Below are 18,366 nucleotides of genomic sequence, written 5' to 3' on the forward strand. Positions count from 1 at the left end.
GCTCGGATACCCGTACGCGCCATAAGATATACTCTCTAGCTAAGGACACGCGGAGCTTGCCTCCGCTATGGTACAGTGGCTACGGCGCACGATCGCTGACCCGGAAGTCGCGGGCACGATCCCGACCACGGCTGTAGTAATTCGGTGGAAGTGAAATGCCAGAGGTCCGCGTTGTGTGCGATGTCAGTGCACGTGAAGGAATCCCAGATGATCGAAATGATCAGGAGCATTACACTACGATTTCTCTAAAAGTGTCCGACATCTTGGGATGTTCAACCCCAAAACTAACCAGAAATATACAAGATGTTTCACGTAGCTAGAACCCAGTATCATTAAAGAAGTGCCGAATCGCAACTGAAAGAAATGAACGACATATGGTTAACCGCCATTTGGCGCTCGTTGGGGGATTTAAAGTACTGCGCTTAGTTACTTAAAGGGGCCCTGCAACACCTTTCTTAGTTATATTGGAATAGTCTCATTATTGACGTATGACTCTTCACGAGTCATATGCCGCAAAAATTTTTCGAATCCGTCAAGTCTAAGTGGTGTTACCAAATTATAGAAATCACGTTCCGCAGCTTTCTCCCTCAACTCAAAGCCGCCAGCGCGCGGAAAGCTAAGCAGGGAGCGGAGGGAGGGAGCGAGGAGGTGCGAGGCTCCGCCCAGCGCCGGCGGAATTTTTTTTCTTCTGGGCGCAACCACGTGGTCTGTGGCGCCACTTCCGGTCGGCTTGCGTGGTTCTCGTCGAGCGGAGCTATCGCCCTATCGCACCGTGTATCGCGCGTGCTTGAAAACTGCGAGTCGGTTACCCGTAGTGTTTTCATCGCTCTACCAACCATGGACGCAAACCTACGTGCGCGTTTGCAACGAATGACAGCCGAGATGGGTTTCGACCCTTACTCCGATACCCCGCCTCGTAAGACGGCACTGGCAGACGACGACTCCGAACCGCCGCCGTCACCGGACGCAGGAATCGACGGTATGCAATGGTAAGTGTGATAGCTGCTCGTTCTCTTGATGGATACGCGTACTGGCATCACGATCAGAGTCATAGTCTCAATTTGAAGTTGAACGGCAGCTGAAATGACACTGCCGACCTAGTGCTTGACGGAAAGATTTTTGTCAATCGCGGCTCGGCAACATAGAATGATACGTGCAGTCGAGCCCGGCCGTGAATCATAGAATGTAGTGCGAACGATGACCAACGAGTGCTGCAGCAGCCATCGGGAGAAACCATAAATATTTAGAACTGTCGGAGTGTCGTGGTAAGCCACATCGTCGCGCTGCGCTTACATAAGTGTGAAAATATAGGCCGTGCGCGTCTCCCTTTCGTGTTGATGAATATGTGTTACGTTTGTTACCGAGCTGTTGTTTGGTCGCCGGAAGAGATATGTTCCCGTACACTCATTTGTTTTTCCTGCAGGTGCCTTTGTGGGCTTTGTGTGCGCAGCGCAAGAGCTGTGGAAAATGTGTGCTGTCGAGTGATTGCGCAAGTCGTTGCTAAAGGCACCGACGATTGCATAACACGGCACGCACATTTCCACAGCCTGTGTCTAAATCCCGCCGTGCTAGAAGCCATGTATTGGGAACTTGAGGACCATGGCGTACCTACTCCATCCGACCTGCACAAGTAATTAGGTTGCTTTCCCATTTTCCCGAAAAAAAAGGGGGGTGTATGGGGGAGGAGGTAGTGTGCCAGTCTAATTGTGCATTGTGGCTACAGGCATAGGAGTGCGCACGGAGGGGGGTGGGGGGGAGGGGAGGTAAGCCGCCCCCCTAAACTACCAAGTGGGTGTGCAAAATCTGCCCAATACTCATTCGCACTTGTCCAGTCATTGTTTTAAGTGCAGGGTTATGGCCACGCAGGTTTTTGATGATACTGGCGGCCGAAGGCCCCTGATGTTGCATTCCAAGAGCTGTTTACTTCCAATCTTTACTCCCGGAAAGTCGGAAACCATAAGTAAGACATTGTGGGAACCACGTCATCGCATCATATTCATTTTTTTCATTCAGTGTAAAGCATGTCTTTTGGACTTGGCCAACCGAGGTAGGGGGGCTTTGACCCCCATGCCCCCTAAAGGGCCGTGTTGCACGCCTATGGCTGTAGGAGCCAGGTCCAAGGGTTGGTGTGATTTTCTCGTAACTGGTGTCACGGACATCAGCGAAATAGCGTTGACATTTGCATCATAAAAATATCTCTTTGTGCAGGAAGTACCGCTTCACGGCTTATCGTTTATTTACACGCTGGTGCTGGGGCCGACTGGGACGACGAAACCGTGTGGTGCTGCCAGCATGTGTTGTAGGCCGTATCCGCAATGAATTTCCATCGGCCACCTATGTCGGCTTTCACTATCCAGCACTTTGATGAAAAGGTGAATCGATGGCATTGGTAAGCAGAGAGAACTGTTCACACATTCATTCACCGCATCAATATCACATGCCTTTTATTTCACCTGCAGGGTGAAAGGGCCCTACAAAAGTGGGTAGCAAAAATACAGAGGTGGCTATGGCAATACAGAAAATACTAGATGCAATGAATATCAGTGGTTAGCAATATGCAACAGGAATTCATAAATTGACAAAAGTAGAACATGACTGGAACAGAATTCTGCAGTTCTATAGTGGGGACATAAAACTGTATTTAAATGCATCAGTGCTGTAATCAAAAGGAGATGTTCAACTCGTGGGTGGTGGAGGGTTAGAGTACAGAGAAACTTCGAAGATTCGGTGTCACAACAGGAGCACGGAATTTAGCTTGTGCCACTGCTCCCTGCCCTTCTATATGGCTAGTTATGCTCATGGTATTCCACCAACCTGCTCTTTCCTCTTGCCACCTTAGTGGACAGGGCGCTGCTTCTCGGGCCACATGTGCACATTATTCTGTCCCCTCTTGAAGAGAGCGGCCATGTGCTGTGTTTGTCTTTGAAGTGCCGCCGAAGGAGCGTCCTTTTCCCACATATGTCCCGATTGGGGGGTCCCTTCTTATCTCCAAACCCTTCTTCCTTTGTTACCCACTTTAAACGGGCGACACGTGCGACCATCAGAGTGCAGTTCGGCGGCGTCTTTGTCGGCTCATGGAGGGAGAGAAAACGCCGCCGACAAACGAAGAAATGCAAGGTAGCGGCAGTCTCACCCCACCAGCCCGAGCAACAGCACCGCTTTTTTACGGGGACTTACCGAGTGCTTGTGAATGTTTTAAATGAAATGTAACCACCATTCCTGCTAATTAAAGTTAGTTTTGTTTAAATGTTCACAAGTGTTCGACCGTTAACTGGCTGGATAGCGGGCGCTTTGACCCGTCAAATGCGAGCTGCGACACCAGCAAAGTAAAAAAGCGAGACAACTGCCATCAGCCGCCAACTCAACGTCCGCCGGCAATGGGATACGTCGCCACGGCAAGACCCCCGGTTTGGCCCAGACATTCACCCACTGCAAGGATTACATCGCCCAGGAGTTGAGCAGCTGAAAGCACAAGGGCAGCAACAAGGTGGGCTCGTTTCATCTTTCAACGCGCAGCTTAGCACCATTTGCTTCACATACGTCCGCTTCGAGACAAAACGTGAAACACGCAAGAATGGATCGGGACAAGCTGATGCACGAGTGTCGAAATGTCACATCGGAGGATGAAGCTTCCACATCAAACATTCGACCGCAAAGAACAGCAACACTTTCGATGAAGGCTAAAGAAATTTATTAAACATGCCGCGAAGAGCACTGCTGCAAACTAGACGCTGTTTGGAAGAATGTGGAGATCGCTCTTCAAAGGCTGTCATGAGCCAAGGAAAGACAGTTCACCAGTGCAGCAAAGCAGCTTCGTGCAAGTTATGAGCGCTACGAGCATGTCACCGCAAGATACACTTCCTTTCCCAACAAGGCAAACACGTCTGAAGCCAGGCAGGAATTGCAGCTCCAAAAGGCAATTGATGCAGACCGTGAGGCCATTGTCAACGAAAAGTTACGTGAGGCTATGCAACAAGAACACGACAACACACAGGAAACAGCGTCGCACTTCTCTCTATCGGCCCACTCAAGAGCTTACTCGCGATCACGGCGATCGGGCTCCTCCACGATTAGCCTAGTCGCTGTGCAGGCACGCGCGCAAGCCGAGGCCATCAAAGCCAGAGCTGAGTTTGGTCGTAAAGAGGCCACGATGCGCCTAGAGAAGGTAAGAATTGAGTTCGAACTTGAAGTCTTACAGCATGAGAAAGAAGCAGCTGCAGCAGACGCATAGGCAAGTGCACTCGAGGCAGCCGTAGAACAGGATGGCAGGGAGTGTGTGCGCATGCACCTACCTATAGACCAAGCACAACGGGTTTCGAGCTACATCACTGAGCAAGCAACCATACGTGATGCCGAGCTTGCGTCTCTTCGGGCGACTGTTGTGCACGCAAGTGGCCAGAGCTTGGAGCATGCCGAAGCAACAAACATCCACACAGACTTGCGTGATTATCAGCAGCCGCCTGCGTACACGCCGCCACCCAACAGTTCAAGCTCGGAGCTTGTCGGCGTCCTTAAGTTCCTGTGCCGCAAGGACCTTGTCTCTACTGGACTGACGAAGTTTGATGATCGACCTGAGAACTTTCGTGCTTGGAAGTTATCTTTCAAGGGCATCATCAGAGATGTAGATCTTTCTGCGCAGGAAGAGCTCGACCTTCTTATCAAATGGCTTGGTTCTGAATCATCACGTCAGGTTCGAAGGTTGAAATCTGTGCATGTCAATGACTTTTCGAAGGGCTTAAACGTCGTGTGGAAACGGCTTGACGACACCTTCGGACGTCCCGAGGCAATTGAAGATGCGTTGCTGAAGAGGTTGGAGGACTTTCCAAAAATACCGTACCGGGATAACGTGAAGTTGCAAGAGCTCGGCGACCTCCTGCTGGAACTCGAGGCTGCAAAGACTGATCCGTACCTCGCAGGCCTTAGCTATTTGGATACTGCAAGAGGTGTAAACAAAATTGTTTGAAGTTACCATCCGGGCTTCAAGAGAATTGGATGTCAGTGGAAACAAAATACAAACAACAACACCACACTGCATTCCCACCTTTTGTGGTTTTCTCCAAATTTGTTCAAGATCAGGCAAGCATGAGGAATGATCCTAGTTTCATCTTGCAACCGCAAAATGTGTCGTCTTCGTTCACACAACAAAAAGAAGAAATTACGACCAAGACCCCGCGGCAAAAATCATCCGTATCAGCAAGGAAAACAAATGTGGATCCCGCCTTCGAACACTTTCCAGAAACCACTCCAAAGGAGCTGCCTGTGCCGAAGAGCTTTGAAAAATGGTGCCCGCATCACAAGAGACCCCACCCCCTTGAAAGGTGTCGCGCTTTTTGAGAAATAGCATTGGAAGAGTGGATAACCTTACTCAGAGTGCAGGGTATCTGCCTGCGATGTTGTTTATCCACAAACCACACGCAGTGGCAATGCAAGGTGGTCGTGAAGTGCCATGTATGCAGCAGTGGTGACCATGCTACAGCACTTCACCCATCATCTCCGTGCTCAGAGTCGCCGAAGCCTGTTGAACGTAATGACAACTCGGCACATCACTCAGAAGGAAGAGTCACATCTACGCGTACCGAGGTAGCAAATGCTAACGATAGCTACAGATCATGTGCTAAAATCTGCCTCATGGATGTGATTCATCAGTCTCAGCCTGAAATGACACCCAGAGCATACGCTATACCCGATGAGCAGAGCAGCCGTTCGTTAATTAGGCCAGAACTTCTCGACAAGTTCAGTGTCGAGGGGACACCCACCAGGTACGCACTACGTACTTGTTCCGGCAGCGCTGAAGTTGTTGGAAGGATCGCTCACGGCTTCTTCGTACGGAGCGTATCGGGTGATGTCAAGCTTTCCCTCCCGCCTCTTCTCGAGTGCGATGAGATTCTTGACAACAGGGAAGAAATTCCAACACCAGATGTGGCACGGAACTACCCTCATTTGTCAGCCATTGCAACTCACATTCCGCCTCTTGAGGAGGCAAGAATACTGCTTCTCCTTGGCCGAGATGTACTCAGAGTTCACAAAGTTCGCCAGACCATAAACGGGCCGCTTGACGCTCCTTACGCACAGAGGCTCGATCTCGGATGGGTCATTGTCGGAGACGTTTACGTGGGTTGTACACGCAAAACAGGCACTATAAATGTGTTTAAGACACACGTTCTCAACAACGCACGACCATTTCTCTTCAGCCCATGCACAAAACATTTCATCGTGAAGGAAGCGCCGGTTCTCTGCGCTACGGATAGACATCGGGCCCCGAATGATTTCTCATCAGTAACACTATCAGATGACACCCTAGCACCTAATCTGTTCGAGACAACGCGTGAATACAATGAGCATGCCCTCTCCATAGAAGACAGGGCATTCCTCAAGATAATACATAGGGAAATAAATCTAGACAAGTCAAACAACTGGGTCGCCCCTTTGCCTTTTCGCTCGCCGAGAGGTCAGCTTCCATACAACAGAGACCAAGCTCTTTCTCGACTGTACTCGCTGCGACGCACGTTGCGAAAGAACCCGGAGACAAGAGAACGCTTCGTCAACTTCATGAAAGAGCTGTTCGTCAAGGGTCATGCAGAGGAAGCTCCACCACTTAATATGAAGAAACGCAAGAAGAAAGGATGCGCATCCACAACAACTGGAGGAATAGACACGGCCAATCTCTACAAACAACACTGGCATCAAGTGCAGAACATGGCTGATCAATTTTGGAAACGCTGGCGCACAATGCACCTCACTACTTTGCAACAACGCTGAAAATAACAAGGAATGGCACAATCAAGACATTCTGCCGACCGATATCAGAAGTGGTGCACTTGTTTTCACCTTTATTCAACAGTGGCGTTTAACAACCGCAGACACCAGGCAGGGAGTGTTCTGTCCCCTCTTGAAGAGAGCGGCCATGTGCTGTGTTTGTCTTTGAAGTGCCGCCGAAGGAGCGTCCTTTTCCCACATATGTCCCGATTGGGGGGTCCCTTCTTATCTCCAAACCCTTCTTCCTTTGTTACCCACTTTAAACGGGCGACACGTGCGACCATCAGAGTGCAATTCGGCGTTGTCTTTGTCGGCTCATGGAGAGAGAGAAAACGTCACCGACGAAAGAAGAAATGCAAGGTAGCGGCAGTCTCACCCCACCAGCCCGAGCGACAGCACCGCTTTTTTACGGGGACTAACTGAGTGCTTGTGAATGTTTTAAGTGAAATGTAACCACCATTCCTGCTAATTAAAGTTAGCTTTGTTTGAATGTTCATAAGTGTTCGACCGTTAACTGGCTGGATAGCAGACGCTTTGACCCATCAAATGCGAGCTGCGAGACCAGCATACACGTGTTGCTTGATTGATATGGATTGTAAAATTTTTATGCAGACAATGACTCCATTGTCTTATTGCTACATTCTTGGGTGCTCTTCTCCTTCCCCTCTCTTCAGACCGCTGCCAAGGTAAATTGCTACACTTTCCCAGCCAGCCATGATGTTCCTTTCGCTGGTACAGTGGAATATGTTTTCATTTTGTATGATGCCAACATTACCCAAATGTTTAGCTAGCTTAACTGTGTGATGTTTTAGTGAACTTGGATTGTACTTTTTTCATGCAGTACATTTTTTCCCAGTTTTTTTTTTCAAGAATGCATGAAGGAGGTTGCGCTGCAGTATGATATCAAATTTCCAATTAGATGTCTTATTTTGTACTGACATATCCAACACAGAACTAGAATGAACACAAAACGGCTATTGTAAAGGCATGAGTGGTTTGATGGTATGAGTAAATGAGGATGTGACAAGACAGACACTCTCAAGAGGTTGTCACTGGAAAGTTCACGAAAGGATTTACTCATGCATGTTCGTTTAAACAAATTGTGAGTAGTAGTTATCTGAGATAGCAGGTCTGAAGGTAAAGGTTAATACTAAAAACGGTTACACCAACCGTTCATAAAGCCTATTTATCAGTGAGCGGTACCGAGTGGACGTTGACGCACATGGTCAAGTTTGCGCTCGTCTGCCCAGTTTCGGTAATCTCCCTTGCCAGTCAGCCTTTGGACATGCTCATGACAGCTGAACTACAAAACAGAGATGCCATGGTGGTACAGTAATTACGGTGCTCGACTGGTAACTCAAAAGTTGTAGTTTCAACCCTGGCAGCTGCAGTCTCATTTCAATGTAGGTGAAATGCTAGCAGCCCGTGTACTTAAATTTCGGTGCACGTTAAAGAACCCCAGGTAGTAAATTTTCCAGAGCCCTCCAGCACGGCGTGCCTCATAATTATATTGTGGTTTTAGCACATAAAAGCCCTGACATTATTATTATTATTAGTAGTACTACAAATTTGTCCTTCTTACATTTTTAAAAGCATCCCCCCCCTGCCCAATTATCATATTGGCTCAGAAACCTAAGCTGGCCAAGCAGCTCACTTGGATGCTGAGTCTGTGCTTGATCCTGTATGCATTACATTTCCCTTACAAAGAATGTCATTTTGTATTCATACCACCAAACCACTTACACTTTCACCATATGTTGTAGCTACTGGACGAGCAAACGACTATCTTGAAAAAAAAAAAAACAGCTAGTTCTGTGTTCGATATCGGTGCCGTTGGGTCATCAGGAGCTCTTCTTTTGAAGGCCTGTCGACATAGGCATCAGTCATGTGATGGCCTTGTGAGCTGCTCTGTTGGCTAATACTTTGTCTCACTGAGACATTGCAGCGTTCCGTGACATCCTGGAGGAGGAGTCGGACATAGGCTGCAATAAGAAAAGGGCATTGTCATGGTTAGAAAACCTGCTAGTTTTGCTCTTGTTTAGGATATTACACAGGGCATCTGAATGTGAACAGAAATTTCTACTTAGTACCAACGTGCAACCAGTGACAATTTGAAATTATAGAGAAAATACCCTAAAGAAGGAACCTGACGTCCAGTTTAATTGATCTCTCATTTTTCATCGCAACACCAGGTGCCCACCTTTATTGGGCTTTGAATGCTATTCTGGTGAAAAGGTACGACTATAACTTAGCCTGTGTTTATCGGCCATTTGCCAGCTTCCTAGTGCTTAATTTATGCTATCAGACCATTGAAAAGACTGGGCAGGGATAACGGGAGAGCAGAAAACACTTGGTACACTTCTCATTTTTGGCGAGCAGTATGGGCTATATATTTATCTTCTTACTAATTTATTTATTTATTTACAGGATACCTGCGTTGCCTCAAAGGCGTTATTGCAGGGGAGACATCTATCTGTAGGATCATATGTTACATGTTTTATAGTGAAAAGCAACACAAATATATGAAACAAGGTTAACATCAAGATAAAGAAAATGAAAGGACAATAGGTTAGCATGTTAAAAGGTAACAGAAAGTTGAGACAAAAAATCTAGCACAATTATACATTATTGTAAACACAATCGGGAATAAAAATTATGATTATCAGGTACAGAAACGTACTATTCCGGTAACAGGTTCCAATCTCGTACAGTTTGTGGAAAAAAAAGACCTGGAAAAATGATTTGTGTTGCAACTTTATGCGTGTACTTTCTTGGAGTGGTCGTGCCTAGTTGAGACGTAGGATGTTGGTGACAATAATAGATGTTGGTGACATTAGTCAACATTCCCAGGATTTGGGGACATTTTTGCGTGGCGCCATCTCTTGGCGGTAGCAATGGCATCCTGCCATAACTGAATGGGAAATGGGCAAAAAAAGAAAAATCATATCTCTTTAAAAAAGCAAGCAATCAAAAACGACTCGAGGTTTTAGTAGAGACCTACTGGAACGTTTTGGTAAAATTGCAGTAGTATTGTACTGCAAAGCGTGTGGATTCCCAGGAGAATTGAACACTGCCCATTATAAACACATGGGGCCCTATTGTCAAATTTTAAACACTCCGGAAAGCCACGCGGTTTGTGATGTGACACTGTAATTATAACAAAATGTTCAAATAAGTCTCTGCAGTATAGAACTGGTAGTCGTTTTTTACAACAAATTTTTTTCGTGAGATTATTTCCCATTCAGTTACGGCAGGCCGTCACAGTCACGGACGAGAAAAGGTGGTACGTGCATATGTCCCCAAATCCTGTTCATGCTAGAAAAGAACTTAATACCATGCGTACCAAAGGTGGGTGCTGTTTTGACTGGAAAAGCAGCGAAGTGACCCTTCCTTGCCTTCGACATTTTCACTTTCCACCTTTTTTGTCCTCCTCGTGTTCTTGCTTGCTCCCTTGAGGCATTTTCATTAAAATGGAGTACAGCCAGCTGTGTCCTTGAAAATGGGATGTGCATTGAAAACATTTTTTTAGCTGCACTTGGGTTGATTGATTCACTGTTGATGGTTGCAGTGGGTGATCAATATGTACATACATTTTGCATTATCATAATAAAGGGCAATTGTGGTCCTTTTAGTACTTCACAACCTTTGCAACATCATGCATTCTTCATGCATGCGCTGAAATAACAGTGATACGCATGCAAATTGAACATCACATCATTACCAATGACAGGCCTAAAAGGTCAGTGACACAGAGTTCTGGAGATGAAAACAAACCATTGGCATGTGATCATTTCACATTTACTTGTTGGATAGGCAAGAAGCTAAAGTTGATAGTGTTCTTGAAACCCAGAGTGCCTGAGCAATGTGGTTGTTAAAACGAATTGACACTGTGTGTTCGATGCATCAGGACAGAGGAGAAAGGGGCAGTGCATATACTCTCATATTCGGTTCGTGCAGACGTACAATTAAAAAAAAAACATTGTGTCTATTTGATGACAATTTATTACTAATTTGAAGATATGCAATTAATTAGTAACATACTAAAGTAGATTGTGCTCACTAGTTACATGGACGAATGTTGCGGTTAGTGCAGCTGAAAGATGGCTTGCAAAATTTATTTAGCAAAATATACTCGTGCATTTCACAATTTGCCTACAATTATTAAACTCGTACATGCCAAAAGATATTGCATATAATTTTTGCAGCTGACCGTGCTTGCATTCCGTCTTCAGAATATGCCACCGATTTCGGAGCAAACCCGATGAGGATGTTGTTAAAGGACTCCAGCGATGGCGTTTGGGCTCTGGGAGACAAGTGGCGAAGGTCAGCCAGAAGCCTAGGGTTCTCCAGGATGCCCCGCAATTTCCTGAAGGCCTGCGAGTCTTTTAACATGAAAGCAGTACAACCGTGGTAAGTGTGCAACGCACTGTGTAAGAGAGCTCACAAATATTTAAAAGGATAAACATTACTGCCCGTGCTCAAAGCACAATATAAATTTTTTGTTAGTCTATGGAAAAATGTTCCATTGAGTTTGCTGCACCAACAGCTTGTGTTGGTACAAGTAGTTGCACCATACAACTGTTAGCTAAGGATCTTCGTGGCTCCTTTCACCGTAATAACAATATGCGACTAAAGCTGGAGTTTTAACATCAATTTCGCTTTGCAGTTCAGCTCTGGAGATAGTTGCTGGTTACAAGTGGCAGGATAGAATGCAAAAAAATGAGTAAAACAGTGCAATATGAAGAAGTGGTTATATATAAAAGGACACACCTCTTGACATCCAGTCTCTGTCTTCAAGTGGTCCGTGGAGACATTCTGTATAGGGGCCTTCATGGCCATGGTGAATGTTGCAGATGTGGTTCAACAAGCTCCTCCACATGCTCAGTGTGAGCTCTTCATCACCCTGGCCCATTGCAGCTACCCAATACAGATGATTGGTAATACTCTGAATCCAGGGCTTTATGGACTCGCATCCTTTACTTTTCGCTGCCGCTTTGAGCTTCTTTTTCACTCCTAAAAGAGGTTTAATCATTGTAATACATTCAGGTAAATGAACGCTAAAGGCAGTGTGAGCTATGGCATTACTGGACACTCTTACCAAAAAGTCCTCTAGCTCTCAGTATTCTCCTTATATTGTTTAAGATTTAGGAAATATATATCACACTTGATGCTGTAAGGAGAAGGGATATGTGTTCTGAAGGAGCGTGCGGTGGGGGGCTAGTTGGTAAGACATGGTAAAAAACGTAAAATTATGCTTGGGAACAAGACACAGGAAAGAAATGGACAGGACGAGCGCAGACTAATAACCGATTCATTAGAGTGACACCTCTTTTTTACAACAGCACCGCGCATGCGCAACAGTCATTCATAGTCGTATATTCTAAGATATTTTTTCAGCAGCCAAGAAAGTCAAGTTTATTTTTGTGCTGGCCTTGTTAACACACTTATCAGGCCCATATCTTATCGTATGCGAGGCGTCAATGATTTCACTGGCTTTTTGCCTTTTTCATGGTTGATAATCTTGCCATGCCTGAAAAGTGGCATGTTTTTTCCCTTATTTTTCGTTTCACACAATTGGCAATGTCTTAGCAAGTGCATTGCACTGTGGTAACTCAGAGTTACTGTGCTCTTGAAAGAAGATTTATTATTGCACCATTCATATGCCAAAAAAATTAAACCACGGCTGAGTGGAACCTCACAGACAATATCGGTTTTACAGGGTGCATACTTAGTTCTGTGAGCGATTCCACAGTCTGCTTTCTTTCAATTCGAAAATCTTTGTTGTTGTTTGTTAGTGAGCAAAGATGGGACAACTTACATCGCACAGAAAAGTGATCATTTAAAATTTCATTCCCACTTTCTTAGGCTGTGCGAGTACTTGTGCACACAAGGAAGAATCTTAAACTTCCACCTCTCGCTTTCCACGAGCTCTTGTTTTTTTTGCATTGATGCTAAGGGCCCTCAACGATTCCATGACAGCCATGAGAAGAGCGAGAGGAAACATGGCAAAGCGAAGCCTGTCTAGTTGACTGATAAAACTAAACTGCACCATATACCTACGGGAGTTGAGAAGGGAGGATCTCACACACAAGGATGCGACTCCTCACTTGACAAGCTTAGAGTGGCATGAAAAGGGCTGCAAAAGGGCCTGTTGCAACTTCCAAGAAAGAAGTTGCTGCATTCTCGAGCGGGGCCACTCCTTGAGACATGTTCCGCCTTACCTGTTTGACCAGCAGGTCAAGGATTAGTTTTCTACCTCATTAAAGTCTTCGAGTTCTGTACCGAAGGCGTTTGTCTCTTCAGAGCCTTTTCTGATCGAAAAACAATTGCAGCTCTAAAACTGTAAACAGGAGCTTTCAGGGTGTTCATAGGTAAAATTCAAATTGGACCTTGGACCCTGTCGACTTGAAAGACTAGAAAACTTCACTGGTAACCACTTCTAGGTTATCTCATCTGGGTTAATATTTAAAATGATAGAAAAGTAATCAACTTACCCAAACGCAAGTATAATTCGGTCATCAGTAAGGATACGTAAGAGCAACACGTCAACTTCGGCTAAACAGATCTCAGTGAGAACAGGTGCGATGCTCGAACGTATACACGTGCCACATTGTTCGACACAGACCTTTACCTGAAAGCCTACATGTGACCCATCTCTGCTAACTAACGAACAACCAAAACTAAAAACATAAGAAGAAGCGAGCGAGCTCGCCGACGCGCTCCTCGCACCATCTCGCTGGTAATGAAGAAACGCTTATAAGCGCCTGCCGTCTCCGAGTCGCTAAAGGGTTTGTACATAACGCTCGCCGTTAGCTACGTGGAGGATCTGGGTTTCATGGCGTAGTGGCTAGCGCCACTCGCTGCGGAGCCAGAGGTCCCTGGTTCGATTCCGCTCTTCGGAAGCATTTTTCTGAATCATTTTTCTTTGGGGCTTTTATATATATATATATACATATACATATACGGCGCATGACAGCGGCGACGGCGACGGCAAAATTCAGCCGAGACTGTCCATATAATTGCTATCGCAATAAAACAAAGCATATGCCGTGGAATCCTTCACAGAATTGAGTATGTGCCTTGTGAAATGGATGTTGTCTATGAGATTTCGCTCAGCCGCAGTTTAGCATATGTTGGGCAGCCAGGACGCTGAATTATTAAGTCTTCAAGAGCACTGTAACTCTTTCAGTCCCCACAGTGCAATGCACTTGCCTAGACATTGCCAGTTGTGTGAAATAAAAGAAAATGAAAAATGCAAGCCGCTTTTCAGGCACACCAAAATTATATCGACTGTGCAAAAGGCAAAAAGCCGCATGAAATCATGTATGTCTTGCATATAATAAGAGATGGGCCTGATAAGTGTGTTTGTTTGGCATCTTTACAGCTATCTGTACAAAAAAGAACTGGACTTTCTCGGTTGTTACAATGTTATCTTAGGATGTATGGCTATGAACGACTGTTTCGCATGCGATTTGCTGTTGTGAAAAAGAAGTGTCGCTCAAATAAATCGGTTGTTAGTTAGTCTGCACTCGTCCTTTCCACTTCTTTCCTGTGTCCTGTTCCTAGGCGTAGTTTTATGTTCTTGATCAGGATGTCAGTTTTTATGCAAAAATTTTATGGTTTTACCTCAATTCTATGCACATGCTGTCTAGGAAATGTCAGGTTTGTATTGAGTCATTTTGCTTAGGCTTTCTGGTGCTGAGCATGATATCATGATGAAATATGAAAGCACACAAAAACAAGGACTGCACTCATTAGTAATGTGTGCCATCTTTACTTGAGACATCTGCTGCCTTATTCCATTATAAATGGAATAAGGCAGTAGTTGTTGGAATGAAGTATGTTAGCCCATCAGTATGCCTAATCAAGGTGCAATTGAGTTTCTGCAGCAGAGCCCACGCAACAAGAAGCCATTGCATGATATCCTCTGTGAAAAAAGTGAAACAGTCAGCGTTAAAGATTCGTTTAACCAGCAAACAAAGCCCATGTAAATATGTTGTCACCTATGAAAGAGAAAATTGGCATACAGCCATTTGTAGCACAAAGCTGCCGGGTGATCCCTACAAATTTATGAGAAAGAAAAGCTTCCGGGTTTATGAATAATTCCTCCTGTTCTGGGGTTCAAACAAAGGTGCCACACCTTTAAGAACGGCAGTTGATGTACCGAATGAGAAACTGTAAGGCTTGTAGTTGGAAGCAAGATCGTGCATTGACAAATGAATAGAAAAAACCAGTTCCATGAAACCCCACACAATGTGGGAGGGGTTTCAAAGAGAAATTGCTATCCAGCAACTACAAAGCATTGCTCCCTAGTAGTGTGTGTGAATTTCCTTGAACTTCTGTGGTAGCATTTGGTGGATGCCAGTGTTGTCACCTATTTCTTGGGGTTATTCAAGAAAGCATATTTCTGCTATTTCAACAACTCAATGTGGCTGCGAATGAGGGGTCATGTTTAGTTGCAGTGGCATTAGTAAGATAGTCATGTTGTCATTGCTGTGACGCAATACATATAGACAGTTGAATATCAAAAGCCTGCATAACTGTTTCTAAGAGGAGTGTAGCCAGAAATTTTTTCGAGCGTAGGGATGGGGAGCCTATGCTTTATGTATGGTCATGCATGTGTTTTGTGTGTATTTATGCACATGAAAAATTGAAAAACTTTTAGGGGGTGGGCGAGTTGAACCCCCTTCTGGTTGTGCCAATGGTTCCTAAGGAAGAAGCGCTTTACACATCTTTATTTATGTGCCAGACATCAAAGTAATGTGGCATGCCAGGCTTCTTTATGCGGCAGTAAGTCCGGATGGCTGGGTGGCGGTCTGTTGAAAATACGTACAGAAGTGTAAAAGTTTAAAGTGAGCGATTCGTTGGGCAAGTTGGTGATCCATAATGTTATTAACAGCGCAAAAAAGGACGAGGGACCAGGAAGAATCACAGACAAAGTGAACATGAATTCAGATACATAAATACTCTGAAAAAACCGTAAGGCCAAATAATACATGTGCCACACGGACAGCTTTAACTCCTTTAACTGCAGTTTACAGGATTTACCACTGTTAACCTGGATGCGTTTTGTCGTGGTTACACAGGCTCAGTTAGCTCAGTTGAGCAAGACAGTGAAACCACGAGCTGATCATATGCTCGGCAAGAAGTGTGGGTACACTTTTGTAGAGTTTTGTGGTACAACACAGCCATTCCACACCTCTGCGACTGTGTATTGAATCGTTCCACCTAACGACTACATATTCAGTGCTTGTGGCTCTATGATGTGGCTAGACATGAACAACGCGAAAAGTAATTCCCCTCAAGAAAAGTGTTGCGGTAGGGCTGCACTCTCTCGCTAAGCCCACGAGGGTGGAATAATCATTTCTGCTGGCCGTTCTACGATGAACCTTGCTTTCCACAAGTTGTGCTTGACTGTTCGCCAACTCGAGTTGCGTTCCATGAAAATCCTCAGACAATGCGAACATGCCGATTAACTTCCGGTTCATGGCTTGTGCGCAGCTTGTTTGCCATCTTGTTAGCTTCTCGGTTTGTGAGAGCGCACCATATTTGCCTAGCTCGGTTTGCGACAACCATGGTTAAGATACTAACTGCGATTACGCCTGCCGTGTAACTACCCTAACTGTGGTTAGCCGTAACCTTAGTCAGCTAAACCGCGGTTAAGGCTGTCCGTGTGACAGGGGGTATAAGTGAAACAACATGGCGGTTGTGGGAACCACCAGTGCATGTTTATGGCATCATTAAATGTGGTTATGAAAGAAGCTAAGCAAAGTTACTATCACTGTCCAGAGAAAACTATTACTTCCTGCAGAAAATTTTAACCCACCTGTTGTTAGGGACCGCACAGTAACGCCATAATGTTCCAGCTTTACGAGGCACCGTGCCAGGCCTTCCTTTTCCATTGCGGAGCTGCTTGGTACCGCTGATGACTGCATGAAATTAATTATAGTTACAGTGGGGTATATCTAGCTTCTTTTACTTGCTCACCTCTCCTACCCTTATTTGCTCATAACGCAGGATTTGGCCAACCTCCGTCGCCAGGACAGTATACGTGCACTACTTTGCACTGTACCCTGGCGAGTCGCACCGGCCATCTCCTGCAATCTCTACACCATCCTCAGGCAGGTCCTTCAGCAGCTGGTCTTGGCGCGTCTGGAAAAGCTGGACACAGGAGTAAATGCATTAGTGTGAGACCATGAATAATCATAGACCTCGTAGGAGATGGCATGGAAGCTACCTATACAAGTAACAGTCAATATATGTACTGCATCATCATGATTATATTTTACGTTATTTTACATCTGACAGTTCTATCAGACTTCAGAAATTTTTAATTGCTGATGTTATAACCACACATTTTTTTAGATTCAATTACTGAGATCTCTTGTTGTACTTATTTACAGCGCGTAATCTTTATTGTTTCCCACTTTATGGTGGAGGGTGCTTAAATGGAATGTGGTCGATGCCCACATTCCATTTGGGCAGTATTGTTATGTTTTATAAAAAGTTGGTATGTAGAAAAAACACAAGAGCAAATACAGAGAGAAATTTAAGCTGCTCTGCTTGAGGCATTTGTGATATTACAGCTTTGTAAACATTTTAATATACCAGAAGGCTGATGCACAGTTTATTTTTTGTAGAACACCTCTTCTCCTGAGGTCAAGTTCATCATTAGTGTGACATCACATATGTTTTATGGTGTACCTTGCTTCCTTAGTCTGTATAAGAGATTATGTTATTGGTTGATAACCTGTGTGTCTGCAAATTTGTCGAAATTGTGCTGTAATTAAAGTTCTTTATTACCACAGTCTGTGTCACTGCAGGACATATTTTGCTTGTGTATTTACTCATTACCTCATCTTCTGTGAAATTGTGACTAGGTGAGCTAGTTGGCACATCATTTGGAAGCAAACAGCACTAGAACATGACTCAGCTTGAAAACGCAAGAGTGCTTAAACAACTTTCTATGACACCTTGATTATTGCTACTGGCTTATTAACGAAAGGGCCCTATGACATGATTTTACTGCAAGCCAATTTGCTTCAATGGATTGTTTTTATGGTCTTAAAATTACTATAAAATTTATAATTGGTGTGGGTAAAATATCATTCACTCTCAAAATTTCTAAGAAAAGGAGAAGAGTGACATTGCACTTGCCGTCCCTGCGGTTCACTTGCTCAGTGATGCAACACATTGAATTTTAAAGAACATTTAATGTGTGCTGTTACATCGACGTGAGCTCACTGCTTGAAACACTTTGTTTCACACATATAAGTGTTTCTGAATGCTAATCTCTCAAGGTTAAGTTTAAGCTGCACGCTCAAGTTATAGTTTGGGGTAGTTGGTTCGTATTGAAGTCAAACGGAGCATCAGTCCACAGGATGGGGAAGTAAAAATGCCTCGTCGTTTTTGTTTTTCCATTTCATGGTGCCGGTATTGAAAGCATTTTATCAGATTATTAGTGATATTGTATAGTATTTGTCATTGTTGTGATTATTAACAGAGTGTGAGTGGTTTAAGTTTGATGGGCTATAAGAATGCACCTTTTTGATGGCTGGCAGGAAGTAGCCTCTCTGGTAGTTGAAGAAGGTCCTCTCATGGACTGTCTGC

The 18,366-nt window shown here is 44.8% G+C and overlaps 2 long non-coding RNA genes across 2 annotated transcripts in view; both read left to right on the top strand.

The window, feature by feature from the left end:
* The window catches only part of LOC125757611 (uncharacterized), a 41,827-nt gene that overhangs the window by 13,148 nt on the left and 10,313 nt on the right, over positions 1 to 18,366 (top strand). The window lies entirely within an intron of this gene.
* Positions 1,429 to 2,356, top strand: LOC119386717 (uncharacterized). Its single transcript, XR_005182353.2, has 2 exons — positions 1,429 to 1,630; positions 2,209 to 2,356. It is a non-coding gene; the product is annotated as an uncharacterized LOC119386717 (long non-coding RNA).

This window comes from Rhipicephalus sanguineus, chromosome 3 (assembly GCF_013339695.2).
Source record: "Rhipicephalus sanguineus isolate Rsan-2018 chromosome 3, BIME_Rsan_1.4, whole genome shotgun sequence".
Lineage (NCBI taxonomy): Eukaryota > Metazoa > Arthropoda > Arachnida > Ixodida > Ixodidae > Rhipicephalus > Rhipicephalus sanguineus.